At 39.8% G+C, this 12,500-nt stretch overlaps 1 pseudogene; it reads right to left on the reverse strand.

Annotated features, from left to right (window-relative positions):
• Positions 1 to 10,428, reverse strand: part of LOC119575430 — a 33,645-nt pseudogene extending 23,217 nt beyond the window's left edge.
• Between the last annotated feature and the right edge of the window lie 2,072 nt (positions 10,429 to 12,500).

A 12,500-nucleotide genomic window follows, 5' to 3' on the forward strand; every position in this document is an offset into this window, starting at 1 on the left:
CCATGCGCTCGATTTCTCTCACACCAATATTCCCTCACACATTCTCCTTCTTCCGATTCCACATCTTTCTCCTCTGCTTCACTTATCTCTCCCCCCGTTTATTTACTCGTTCTTTCTTCCTCCTTTTCCTCCACCTCCCCAGTACTTACCGGGAGCCACCACATGAACCGGCCAGCCAGGAAGTAACCGGCAACAGTACCCCGGTTCGGCCGACACATCGACTGCGAAAGAAAATAATAATAATAATAATAATAATAATAATAATAATAATAATAATAATAACAACAACAACAATAATAATAATAATAATGAAATGAGGAAATACTTGAAAAGGAATAATAAAAAATATAGGCAAGTATTAACATGAAAATCAATATCAGATTTGCAAAGATATATTAATGTCAGTGACAGAATATAAGTATAATAAATTCTATCAGATGTACTATCATTGGAATCATGTATATAATAAATCGTTATTGTTACTGCAAAGCAAATATAAATGCCATTAGATCACTCATATCTTCTATCATGTATAGACACTGTCTGCCTGTCTCTATCTCTCCCACCATCTCTTTCTCTCTCTCACGCATACAACACACAACACAAGCACACACACACACACACACACACACACACACACACGCACACACACACACACACACATCGCCTCACCCACACGCGTTATATATAGCCTACAAAAAAGAGGGAGAAAAAAGAGCCATCATAACGTAACACATGAAACGTCTGACATAACTTTTTGACGCCGTATCCCCCGCCCCCCTCTCCTCGAGACAAAACATCGTCAACTTTTTAGTCTCTTCTACAACAACCGAAATCTGTACGCAATCGTTCATGTTTCTCGATAGTAACCTCCCTAAATACATTTTTTTCTTTATTGACGAGCGGTTGTAATGGGGTTTAGTAAGTCATTTAAATATAAGTTCAGCCATTCCATTTCCCGACTCGTGGCGCGTTACCCCCCATTTACGAAAAAAAAATTCGAATCCCACATAATAACAACAAAATAACGATACAAAATATATATATATATATATATATATCATAAACATTTGCCAATCCAAAGAACGAAAAAAAGTCTTCTACCCCCCTTTAGCCATGACGAGAAGACTCACGCAGGGACATGTTGATTCTGCAAGTTCCCTTCACCGTCATCTCTGGCAGGGTTCTTCGCTTCGAGAGGCTTCCATAGATTTGCGCGGGTGTTCGTTCATTTTGAGTCGGGTCTCTTAAATATACAATCATTTTTTCTACAGTCCCTTAGGTTTTCTTAAATATTTAATATTTTTTTATTGATTTTCTTAAATATCTAATATTTTTTTTATTGGGTTTCTTAAATATTTATTTATTTATTTATTTTATTTATTATTATTATTTTTTTCAAGATGTGTGTTGGTTTATTATGGTCTCAATTATTGGCTTTGTTTATAGCCTCTGTTACTATATTATACAAATTATGATGATATTAATAGTAGTATTAACATAATAGTAACCGCAATAATAACAATAACACAATAATGGTAAAGATGATGACGATGGCGATGCTATTTAAGTCATTAATCCCTGTGCTTATAGTAATGGCAATAATTAATGCGAAATTGGCTTAATGAATCATAACGACGTATAATCAGTCAACTAAACCCGGAAATACATTCATAAAAAGACGAAGTGATATGGGAAAAAGCAAGAAGAAGAGAAAAAAATATATAAATAGGAAAAGATATGATAATAACAGAAAAGACGAAAGAGTATATAAACAGTAACACGGAAATAGATTAAGAAAAAGACGCAGTGATAGGGGGGAAAAGCAAGAAGAAAAGAGAAGACTATGAATATATAAAGAAGAGAAAAATGATAATAAATAACAAAAAAGACGAAAGATATATGTAAACAGTATCCCGGGACGCAAGGCAACTGAGTCTGTCATATTTTTTTCTGGAACTAACGCCATGTTTCGACCTTGCTATTTTCAGCTGTTTGCAGCCACCTCACTCATAAAAAAATTAAGATATCTGCGAGCGCATATTGAGATAATAAAATGCATTTATAAAGTTAAAATTAAGTTAGGTAAAATGAGCAAATTTTCAAAATAAAGAACGGAGAGAGGGAGACAAGGACTGAAGTAGAGAGAGAGAGAGAGAGAGAGAAGAGAGAGAGAGAGAGAGAGAGAGAGAGAGGAGGAGAAGAGAGGGGAAGAGAGAGAAAGGAGAGAGAGAGAGAGAGAGGAGAGAGAGAGAGAGAGAGAGAGGAGAGAGGAGAGAGAGGAGAGACAGGAGAGAGAGAGGGGAGAGAGAGAAGAGAGAGAGAAGAGAGAGAGAGAGAGAGAGAAGAGAGAGAGAGAGAGGAGAGAGAGAGAGAGAGAGAGAGAGAGAGAGAGAGAGAGAGAGAGAGAGAGAGAGAGAGAGAGAGAGAGAGAGAGAGAGAGAGCGAAGCAGCTTAAGAAGTCACGCCCGAATTGAAATCCATCACTCCTTGCACTAAGGGGAATTTTCCACTGCCTCGTGCAAAGGCGCAAGTGCACAGAGATGGTTCTACAATGAGGACAAACAACGGACTCTGTTGCTGTGAGATATAAACAATAACAAACCTCAATCACTGCAAATTTGCGCCATTGTTCAGGCACCAGTCATTCAATTGCATACGCAGACATGGACAAAGTATGTTGTTATTATCGCCATCAAAATAGCTATCATTCTCTATGAAAGTTATTATCAAATCTCAGCAGCTCTTCTGCAAGTTCTTATGGTTATAATTTTCATTTATGTTACCGTTTGATCATTGAAAAAATACCATAACAACTATCTTCTCCGTAATTATAGTGATGATGATGATGCATACAAAAGAAATAGAACAATATGAAAAAGTAATCATTCTCATCGATAACATGTCGAACAACAATCGGGTGAAACACAATACATTCTCGCCAAGGACGTATTTTTCAATTATCAGTTGAAGAAAAAAATAACAATAATAACAACACTATTACTAACAATAATAATATGAAAACGAAAAAAAGGCCACGGCAGATACCCATCCAGCGGGGAGGAGACCGAGCGCTGCCAGGAAAGGGAGAGGGGAGAGGGGAGAGTGGAGGAAGGAGAGGGGAGAGGGGTGAGGGGTGAGGGGAGAGGGGAGAGGGGAGACGAGAGCCAGTCCGTCTTTCTAGAAATTCTCCCCTATCTCTCGTCACTAAAAAGACGAGAACGCAAAGTTATTGGACCTCAATGGGCATGCGCTGATAAATCGCGTAGCAGAACAGGGGGTGGGGGGGAGGATGTACGCCACGCGAAGGGGGGATACAGAAGAAGGAGAATTAAGAAGGAGAGAGATAAGGAGTGGGACAAAAGAAGAGAGAAGGGGAGTAGGGAAAGGAAGGGAGAAGGAGAGCGAGGAGGAGGACTTCAAGTAGGAAGAGATTAGGAGAGGGGTTCGAAGGGAACGAAGAGGAGAGGAAAGAAGATAGGTGAATGAAAGATGGGAAAAGAGAGAGAGAGAGAGAGAGAGAGATAGAGAGAAAATGGAGAGAGAGAGAGAGAAAGGAGAGAGAGAGAGAGAGAAGGAGAGAGGAGAGAGAGAGAGAAAGGAGAGAGAGAGGAGAGAGAGAAGAGAGAGAGAGAGAGAGAGAGAGAGAGAGAGGAGGAGAGAGAGAGAGAGGAGAAGAGAAGGAGAGAGAGAGAGAGAGGGGAGAGAGAGAGAGAGAGAGAGAGAGAGAGAAGAGTAAGAAGAGGAGGGGGAGGGAGGGATACAGAGGAGTTACTCTCTATGCGTCGTGAGGAATTTTCCACAACGCCGACCAATGACGAAAAGGCGTAATGTCATGTTTGAATTATTGCATCTTCTCATCCGGAATATTTATATTCTAGTTCAAATAAATCTCAAAATCTTGTTCACACCAAATAAGAAACAAATAACTGGTGCATGTTTAAAAATCACAGTGCAAGCAACACCACCTGATGATAATCACGTCGGCATGCGCGAGTTCCGCATGCGCAGAGAATATCCCTGACTATATCATTTTGCTAGGTAACAAACACAAAAGTACCTTCAACAACACATCAAAACAAGATTCCGGCAAGTCAAAAATCACCAGATAGAATGACCATTGCGACATTTCACCTGGAGAGTCTCATACCCCGTCAACCAATCTACCCTCTCGAAAGATCCCATCGGTGGAGACATGTAGAAGCCTCGTGCACTTTCCCGTTAAAGTTTACGTTTTGTTTTGAACTGTCGACACTCGTTGCTCTGTCGTCGAGTGATTACCCCGAGAGGAGGGGGGTGAGACAAATGGTTTAGTGAAAAGTGTCTCACGAGGATAAATAAAAGTTTAGCCTGAAATGCTGCTGGTTGGTGTTCTGCCATGTTGCCGGCCCGCGGAATGACCTTTAGACCTCTGCATGTCTGCCTACTCGCATGTTTTTCTTAAAAATTAATGCATGGTTGCCAAAATCCCTGAGAAGACTGTCAATTAAAAAGCGCCTGAGTTTAAAATGGGAGAAGGAATTGCGTCTCAGAAACCAGAGAAATAAAAATCAATAATATGCTTCGCAGTCTATATGAATTTCGAGAGAGATGAAAACTAAAGCACATGATATCGTTAAACATTGCGCGAATACTCCTTAAAAAAAATTAACAAAAAATCCTAATCATGTTAAAAATAAAAATCACTGAAAAATATATTAATGGAAATGCTGAAATGCGCGCGCACTACCAGATCAATAAGGGTCACGGAATGCGATAATAATCAGCAGAGAAAAGTAGGTTGCGAGATGCACACCTAGTACCATACTCTCTCAAAGTCAGAAAAACTGAAAAACAAAAATTCGCAAGTGAAATCTGTCAAATCGAACATCTAAGGAAAATTACTTTCTGGATATGTGATTGCAGGTAAACTCATGCCCGTACATGTTTGTAACCGCATGAGTGATAAAAAGGGAATACTTCTAAGCATCTATTTGTGGTTAAAAAAAAAAGGTTAACCCGGATATAACATGGGTAAGGCATGTCAGCGTCTAATTAGAGAGCCCGTTTAAAGTCCCGAGAAATATGAATAAAAAGGGAAACATTTTGCAATCTCGTTTTCGTTTTCCGACCTAAAATGTAACCTTGGGCTCTAAAATTAGTCGTAACCTACCCCACCCTCCTCCCTCGTTTACCTGCCCACACCAATGCTCGTCATGGGGCGAGTATATATAATGCAAACATTCGCATTAAACATATGCCTACTGTTTATCCAGTGAATGTTAGTTGGTGCCTCGATAGGCCTAAATATCGCCTTCTCTTCTCTATCTCCCACACATCCAAATTATTCTTGAAGTTACCAGAAAATAAGGGAAAGGTTTAAATGACGTAATACAACCGGGAAAAAATTACCAATTCCATTAATCAACAAACACACACACACACACACACACACACACACACACAAATAATAATAATAAAAAACAATAATAATAATAAAATAAAAAGGCACACCTAACGCTGCCCCTTCGGATCTTCAGCTTTTCTAACGGAGCCCTCCATTTGAAAACGTCCCTCCGCCCCTTCTAAACGTGCTACTTTGATCCCTCCACTAATATCCCTTCGGTCACGTCAGTAGTTCCCTTCTGTCGTTCCAGTGCAACTCGTCGTCCTTTCCAAACGTTTCACTCGGCCCTTCCAGAAGTGTCCAACTGGGTCTTCCGGTTTTCCCAAAGGTGCCATTTTGTCCTTTCTGTAAGCCCTCGTAGGATTTCCAAAGGCGTTCACTTTCGGGCTTTTGAGTGGTACATATAGGATTTAGAAAGACGCCCTTTTGGCCCTTCTAGCGGTGTCTACCAGATCATTAAAAAGTGGACTTTGACTTTTCCAAAAGTGCCCCTTCAACCCAACTAATGATGCCCTCTATTTCTAACGACAATGTCCCTTCGGCCTTTCCATCGACACCCTTCAATGGTGCCCATTCAGTCCTTTCAAAAGCACCCACTGCCCCTTTCAAAGGAACAGTCTTCAAGGATACCCCTTTGGGCCTTCAAATGGTACCCTTCGTCCCTTCCAATGATACCTATACACCAGTTCAAAGCTGCACCTTCGGTCCTTCCAGTAGCATGCCCCTCGCTCTTCTGTAAGGTGCTCCTCCAACTGGTGTCCATCGGTCTTCTCAGGCGGACCCCTTCGGTCCTTCGAATGATGACCATCGACCCCTTCAAAGGTCCCCTTCGGACATTCAAATGATTCCCTTCGCCCCTTTCAAAGGCGCCCCTCGACATTTCCACTCAAACCCCTTTAGGCTTTAAGCTGTATGTATCTCATCTGGCATCTGAAATATGCCAAATAAAGCCTAAAGATGATTTATCAGTTGTAATAAAACAATAAAACATAAACCGATCTACCTTTAGCATAAGCCATAAGCCTATTAAATGAAATCTGGAAATCCCCACGAACTCGATACCACAAGTTATGGTATCGGTGGCCTAAGCACTTGCTTATATTTGTTGTTGTTAATCGCGCGCTGACGCAGAAGAGAGAGAGAGAGAGAGAGAGAGAGAGAGAGAGAGAGAGAGAGAGAGAGAGAGAGAGAGAGAGAGAGAGAGAGAGAGAGAGAGAGAGAGAGAGAGAGAGAGAAACAAAAAACACACACACAAAAAAACAGACTGACTGACAGACAGATACACTCGTAGACGTACACGTACACATGCAAGTGTATTGCACAGATGCGTGGGCACGACTCAAGTCACCCTTTCCCCATATTTTGAAGGTTTATCAGTTAATCTTCCTTATCATAATGCTTCGTAGAGTATTCACGGATACAACAAAACACAATAAAATGGTTAAAAATTCCGTACACTGAATATCTACAGTACACGAAAATGTCTGTTGCGGCATACTTTTTCATCGATGAGTGCATATAGTTACTCATATAAATGATAATATTTTACATATAAATGCATAGCAACAAATAGATACGTAAATAGATAGACACATGCGTGTGTAGAGAATACGAAAGAAATTGACAGAGGCGGTTACGCAAAATGATAATAACAGAATTCTATTTATTATTGCATGCTTTACCCTTCGCCTAGGTCGGGCACTTAAAAAATTTCGAACTTTTCCAAAATAATGAGTTTAATTAATAGGCTTTTGAAAATGGTAATCACACGGAATCCTTAAAGGAAAAGATAAGAAAAAGAAAGAGAAAAGGAGAGAGAGAGAGAGAGAGAGAAGAGAGAGAGAGAGAGAGAGAGAGAGAGAGAGAGAGAGAGAGAGAGAGAGAGAGAGAGTGAGAGAGTGAGAGAGTGAGAGAGTGAGAGAGAGAGAGAGAGAGAGAGAGAGAGAGAGAGAGAGAGAGAGAGAGAGAGAGAGAGAGAGAGAGAGAGAGAGAGAGAGAGAGAGAGAGAGAGAGAGGGGGGGGGGATTCTGCTGGCATCAACAACCATTTTCTAAATAAGGTTAATTCTGCCTTTGCTTCTGACAATTTCTGCTTGCAAACGAAATAAGGTCTATACCAGACTTCTGTATCGCATCAGTACTCTTCCATTATGAAATATGTTCGAAAGCGAACTATAAAGCAGTAAGCCAAGACTGTACACATGCATATATGTACGCATACACACATCCATACTGGTATATAGATATACCAGTACATACACGCACACACACATATAAACATACAGGCTGTGCATGTATGTATATATGTAAGCACATATTAAATAAACATGCATACAACACATGTTGAAAAATTAATGCAAACTCTAATGTCAGTTTGGGCCACATATATGGGCAACTATTTCAAGTCTTCGACACTACTGTAATGACTACAGAAATGCCTCTTTGGAGATAACTTTAAAAGAATGTCAATGAGTCAAAGAAGAAAACATAAAGGATAAAAAATAACGTTTGGTACTCATATTTAGCTCGCTGTGTGAAAATATCTAATGTAATATATAAATGTTAGTAAACCTCAGTTATTATAAGGGAGACAGCCGCATGCAGTTCGCTGCGTACAAGGGCTTTCCGCTATGGATTTAGCCGCTGCATTTCACAAAGGTCCCGCTGAGGAATGTCCTTGTGGAAAAGTACTTCTTTAATAAATCAATAGATGTGGATTACTGAGAATAGGCTATACGTGGAGCGAGACACCGACCGAATAACGGAAAGGTCCCGTTTGCGAAAGAAGGAATGGCGGTTTTGGATTTTTGAATACGTACATTGTATATACACAGACATACTCATAGATACACAAATTCACGTGAACTGAGGCATGTAAATATGCAAATTGAGAGAGGTAGGCATATTGGTAAACAGAAAGATATGAATGCATCAGCAGAGTAATTCATCATCACTCAAAGATTTTAAAATCATATTTGAGGGTTCCAAATTAATAACACGAGAATAAATGGCACAGCTTAATCTTTAAGTTTGCATGGCGGCTTCGTGTGTTTTTAGGAACCCCTACCAAAAGTGGACTGTGTTATGCAAATGAGTCTTAATTGCACATGACGCACCCACACATACCCCAAATTCCACACAAATTTCGTGCGTCACAAAGCGAACAGGGGACAACCTCTGCATGCGAAAATGAATACGTGCCTTTTCAAGCAGAGCCAAGATCTGTTTCTGCATGGAAAATGCAATACACCGTTCGGCAAATCAACGTGACTTGGCACACTTATGTTACCGACCACATGAAGAAAGCGTCCAGGGTTCCAATAGGTAATCGATAAGCCATGCATCTTCCTTTGGAGAACGGCTACAAACGTAATAATACTTCTTGGTTACATATCCCGCTTGCCACTGCGTAATGCTTTATGCAAATACTGGTATGAATCGACATTGTTCATTTACATTTCATGAAGGTGATTTGTTGTTTTGTTATATCTGTGTCATTCTATTATTAACATATATATATTTCCCGTTTATGCATTCTTAAATGCTGCAATTAACGTTTTATTGCAATTGTACTTTTTTCATTACTATTGCTACTGCAACTACTACCAATTGGCCTACCGTTATATTCCTCTTTAGACTTACGTAGTACGATTCTCTGCAAACATTTCAATTAAACTATGAAACTTCCCTTAACTCTCCAAGAGAAATTCTCAGTTCCATCTTCCGCCTGCTCCCTCTCTGTATCTCAGCGGGGTAGCATATACTCCTCCGTGCAAATAAGCGTCAGTCTGGTGCAATGCCAATACTACTACTATCATGAATGAGCGGGAGAGCGCGGGAAAGCTTGTCTCATAGTACGAGCGGAGTAATACAACTCTGTGGAGAATTTTCGTACACTTATTTTCATTGACTGCAATCTCTGTTTGTTTTGATAATTCAGACATACGCATTTCGCAATATTTTATAGGAAACTGGGTTTAAATATATATGTTACGTAGGTCTATTTATGAATTTCACTAATTATTAGGCGGAGACTCATAATCCGGCAATCTAAAGATAAGATGCATTCAAAAATTACAACATCGAAAGCATTAATATAATGGATATATATATATATATATATATATATATATATATATATATACATATATATATACATATATATATATTTATTTATATATATATATATTTATATATATATATATATATGTATATATATGTATATATATATATATATATATATATATATATATATATATATATATATATATATATATATATTCATCTAAAAATGAGATTGAAAATCCGCTCCGAAATTTACTCTAGTTTCCCATCCAATACACTGATTTTCTCTTATTAGGTTTCTTCCTGTCTAGCAATGGCTGCTGCAGACGACGTAAAGTTGCGTCACACACATCAACACCAATACCCTGACGGGGCACCGGCACTGAGTTCTGCCTGCTGGCTGACATGGGTAACGCATTCACTAGGTCATATTTTACTCCTGATCAACAAGTTGCAGTCCGCATCATGTCAATAGGAAGACATTTCTTAAATTTTTTTTTCTTTTTTTGAAAATCTTGATTGGGGTTTTAAACGACGTTAAGCACAATCAAAAACCTCATCCTTCCATCAATTAAATCTCCGAGCACCCCAGACGGCGTCGCGATACCCCACTGTGCGCAGCAAAGGCCGGATGTACAGTATTTGCAACATGCTTTATCTGTAGGTAAAACTACCTACGTATTCCTTCCTGAGTAAGGGTATTGTCAAAAAACACCCGAGGAATCCGAAAGTTCGAGAAAACATCGCCTTGCAACGAAGAGCGGCAGCGGGGGCATAAGGCCAATACTCACATAAAACCCCGCAGCCATCACGAGGATGAAATATATCGTAACGCTGACGATGTCCCATTTCGCAGCTGGGTTCCGACGAGCTTCGCCATGTATCATTATCAGTAACGGTGACTCTCAATTTCTCCGTCGACATCCCGCCTCTATCACGGTCTTCCACAGACTGATTCACTGACTACACCGCGTCACCGGTGCCTGTGTGTGCCGGCCGTTCGTAGCCTGACGAACGTTGGCTGGCGGCGTGTGGCACTCCTATCACTTTAGACTTCTCAAACTCCGTTCGCAACGCCAGCCCCTTTTGGGCATTTGAGATCTAAGAAGTATGAGACTGAGGATGACATAGTCTCCAGACAAATATCACTTAATATTTGTCATTTCTTGCTAAAGCAGTGCTTCAAGATACTTACCAATATGCAGTTAGCTAATGTCATTATAACGGCTTGCGAAGCGTGTGTATTTCCATGAAATAAATTTGGGTCAGTTTACATAAAACATTGCTATTACCATACGTTTAATTCAGGTTATTTTGTAGTTTTAGAGAAAACACGAGAAAGTACTAGACTGAAACAAGAATCAATATCTCTTAGAGCATTACCACATGTCGCTAGCACAACGATTATCCCCAGGCGCGCGCACAAACAAAACGTCCGATACCGACATTCGTTGTTGTATTGTATGAGGACGGATGGGGTATGTGTTGTGCGGAGAGTGCATTATCTATATATATATAGCTTATATATATATATATATATATAATATCTATAATATATATATATATATATAAGATATATCATATAATATTGTATGTGTGTGGTGTGGTGGTAGTGTGTTTCTTGTAGTGTGGTGCTGTCAGTGTGTCGTGTGTGTTATGTGTGTGTGTGTGTGTGTGTAGTGTGTGTGTGTGGTGTGTGTGTGTGTGTTGTGTGTCGTGTTTGGTGTGTGTGTGTATACAAATATAATATATATATAGAATAATTACATATATATATATATCACAACACACACACACAACATATTATATGATATATATATAGTCTATATATATTATATATAATATATTATATATCTCATTGTGTGTGTGTGTGTTGTGTTGTGTGTTGTGTGTCTGTGGTCGTGTGTGGTGTCGTGTACGTTGTGGTGTGTGTGGTGTGTGTGTATGGTGTGGTGCATATTATCGTATAGTCTGTTGTGTATTATATAATATTGTATATTTACTAAATTCTATTACCATACTATTATATATATATAGATATATTTATATAATTTGGTGTGTGTGTGTTGTTCGTGTGTGTGTCGTGTGTGTGTGTTGCGTGTGGTGTGTGTGTGTGTGTGTGTGTGTGTGTGTGTAGTGTGTGTGTGGGTTGTGTGTTGTGGTGTGTGTTTCATATATACAGTATATATATATATATATATATATATATATATATATATACATATATATATATATATATATATATATTTGAATGAAAAACACTCTTCAGTGTTGATACTATGGGTAGAAAAACCCACAATGCAAAAACTAGATTTATTGAAAATGAGACTACTGTTTCCAAATCCACCTGGATTCCATCCTCAGGTCTGAAGAGGAAAGGAAGGAAGGAAGTTTGGAAAAAAGAGTGGAAAGGAAGAATGGGGTATAGGGGAAGGATAGGGGGGGGAGGAAAATGAATTTTAGTAGAAGAAAAAGGAACACTCGAAGAAGAGGAAAGGGGAAGGAGGGGGTATAAAAAAGAGAGAGGAGAGGCAACGCGGTAAACTTGGCAGGTAGGAGAAAAACGGAACGAAGGAAGGTCAGGTCGGGTCGGTGAATCGGGCGGACTATGCGCAGGGTGGCCAGCGTAATGGAGAAAGCGGAGGATGTGCGAAGCGAGGAGACTATCGGCCGGTGAAAAGCCGCTGTCCAAGTTGGAATTAGGGAGCAGCTTTTATTAATGAGGATTCACATCTGCGGGGTGGACAACCAGCGGAAGGTAAGACAACTCGCCGTGACCAGTACATCTGATGGCCATATTGTCATACTGATTGGCAAAAGAGGGTGTTGTTGTGTGTGTCCCCTGGATGGTTGAGACAGACACTAGTGAGATGTGTGCCTGTTTCGCCAAGTATTGCTTTCAAGGAGGGCACAGGGAACAGCATAGCCACCTGGAGGTAGAGGTGAGGTACGGTATGGACAAGTGTTCAACCTGGCGAAAAGATACAGCCTTGCAGTTGAAAAGGGTGAAGAAGGGAAAGAGTAGATCTCCTCAGTGTAGGACAGGCTGA

This window comes from Penaeus monodon, chromosome 7, assembly GCF_015228065.2.
Source record: "Penaeus monodon isolate SGIC_2016 chromosome 7, NSTDA_Pmon_1, whole genome shotgun sequence".
NCBI classification, from domain to species: Eukaryota; Metazoa; Arthropoda; class Malacostraca; order Decapoda; family Penaeidae; genus Penaeus; species Penaeus monodon.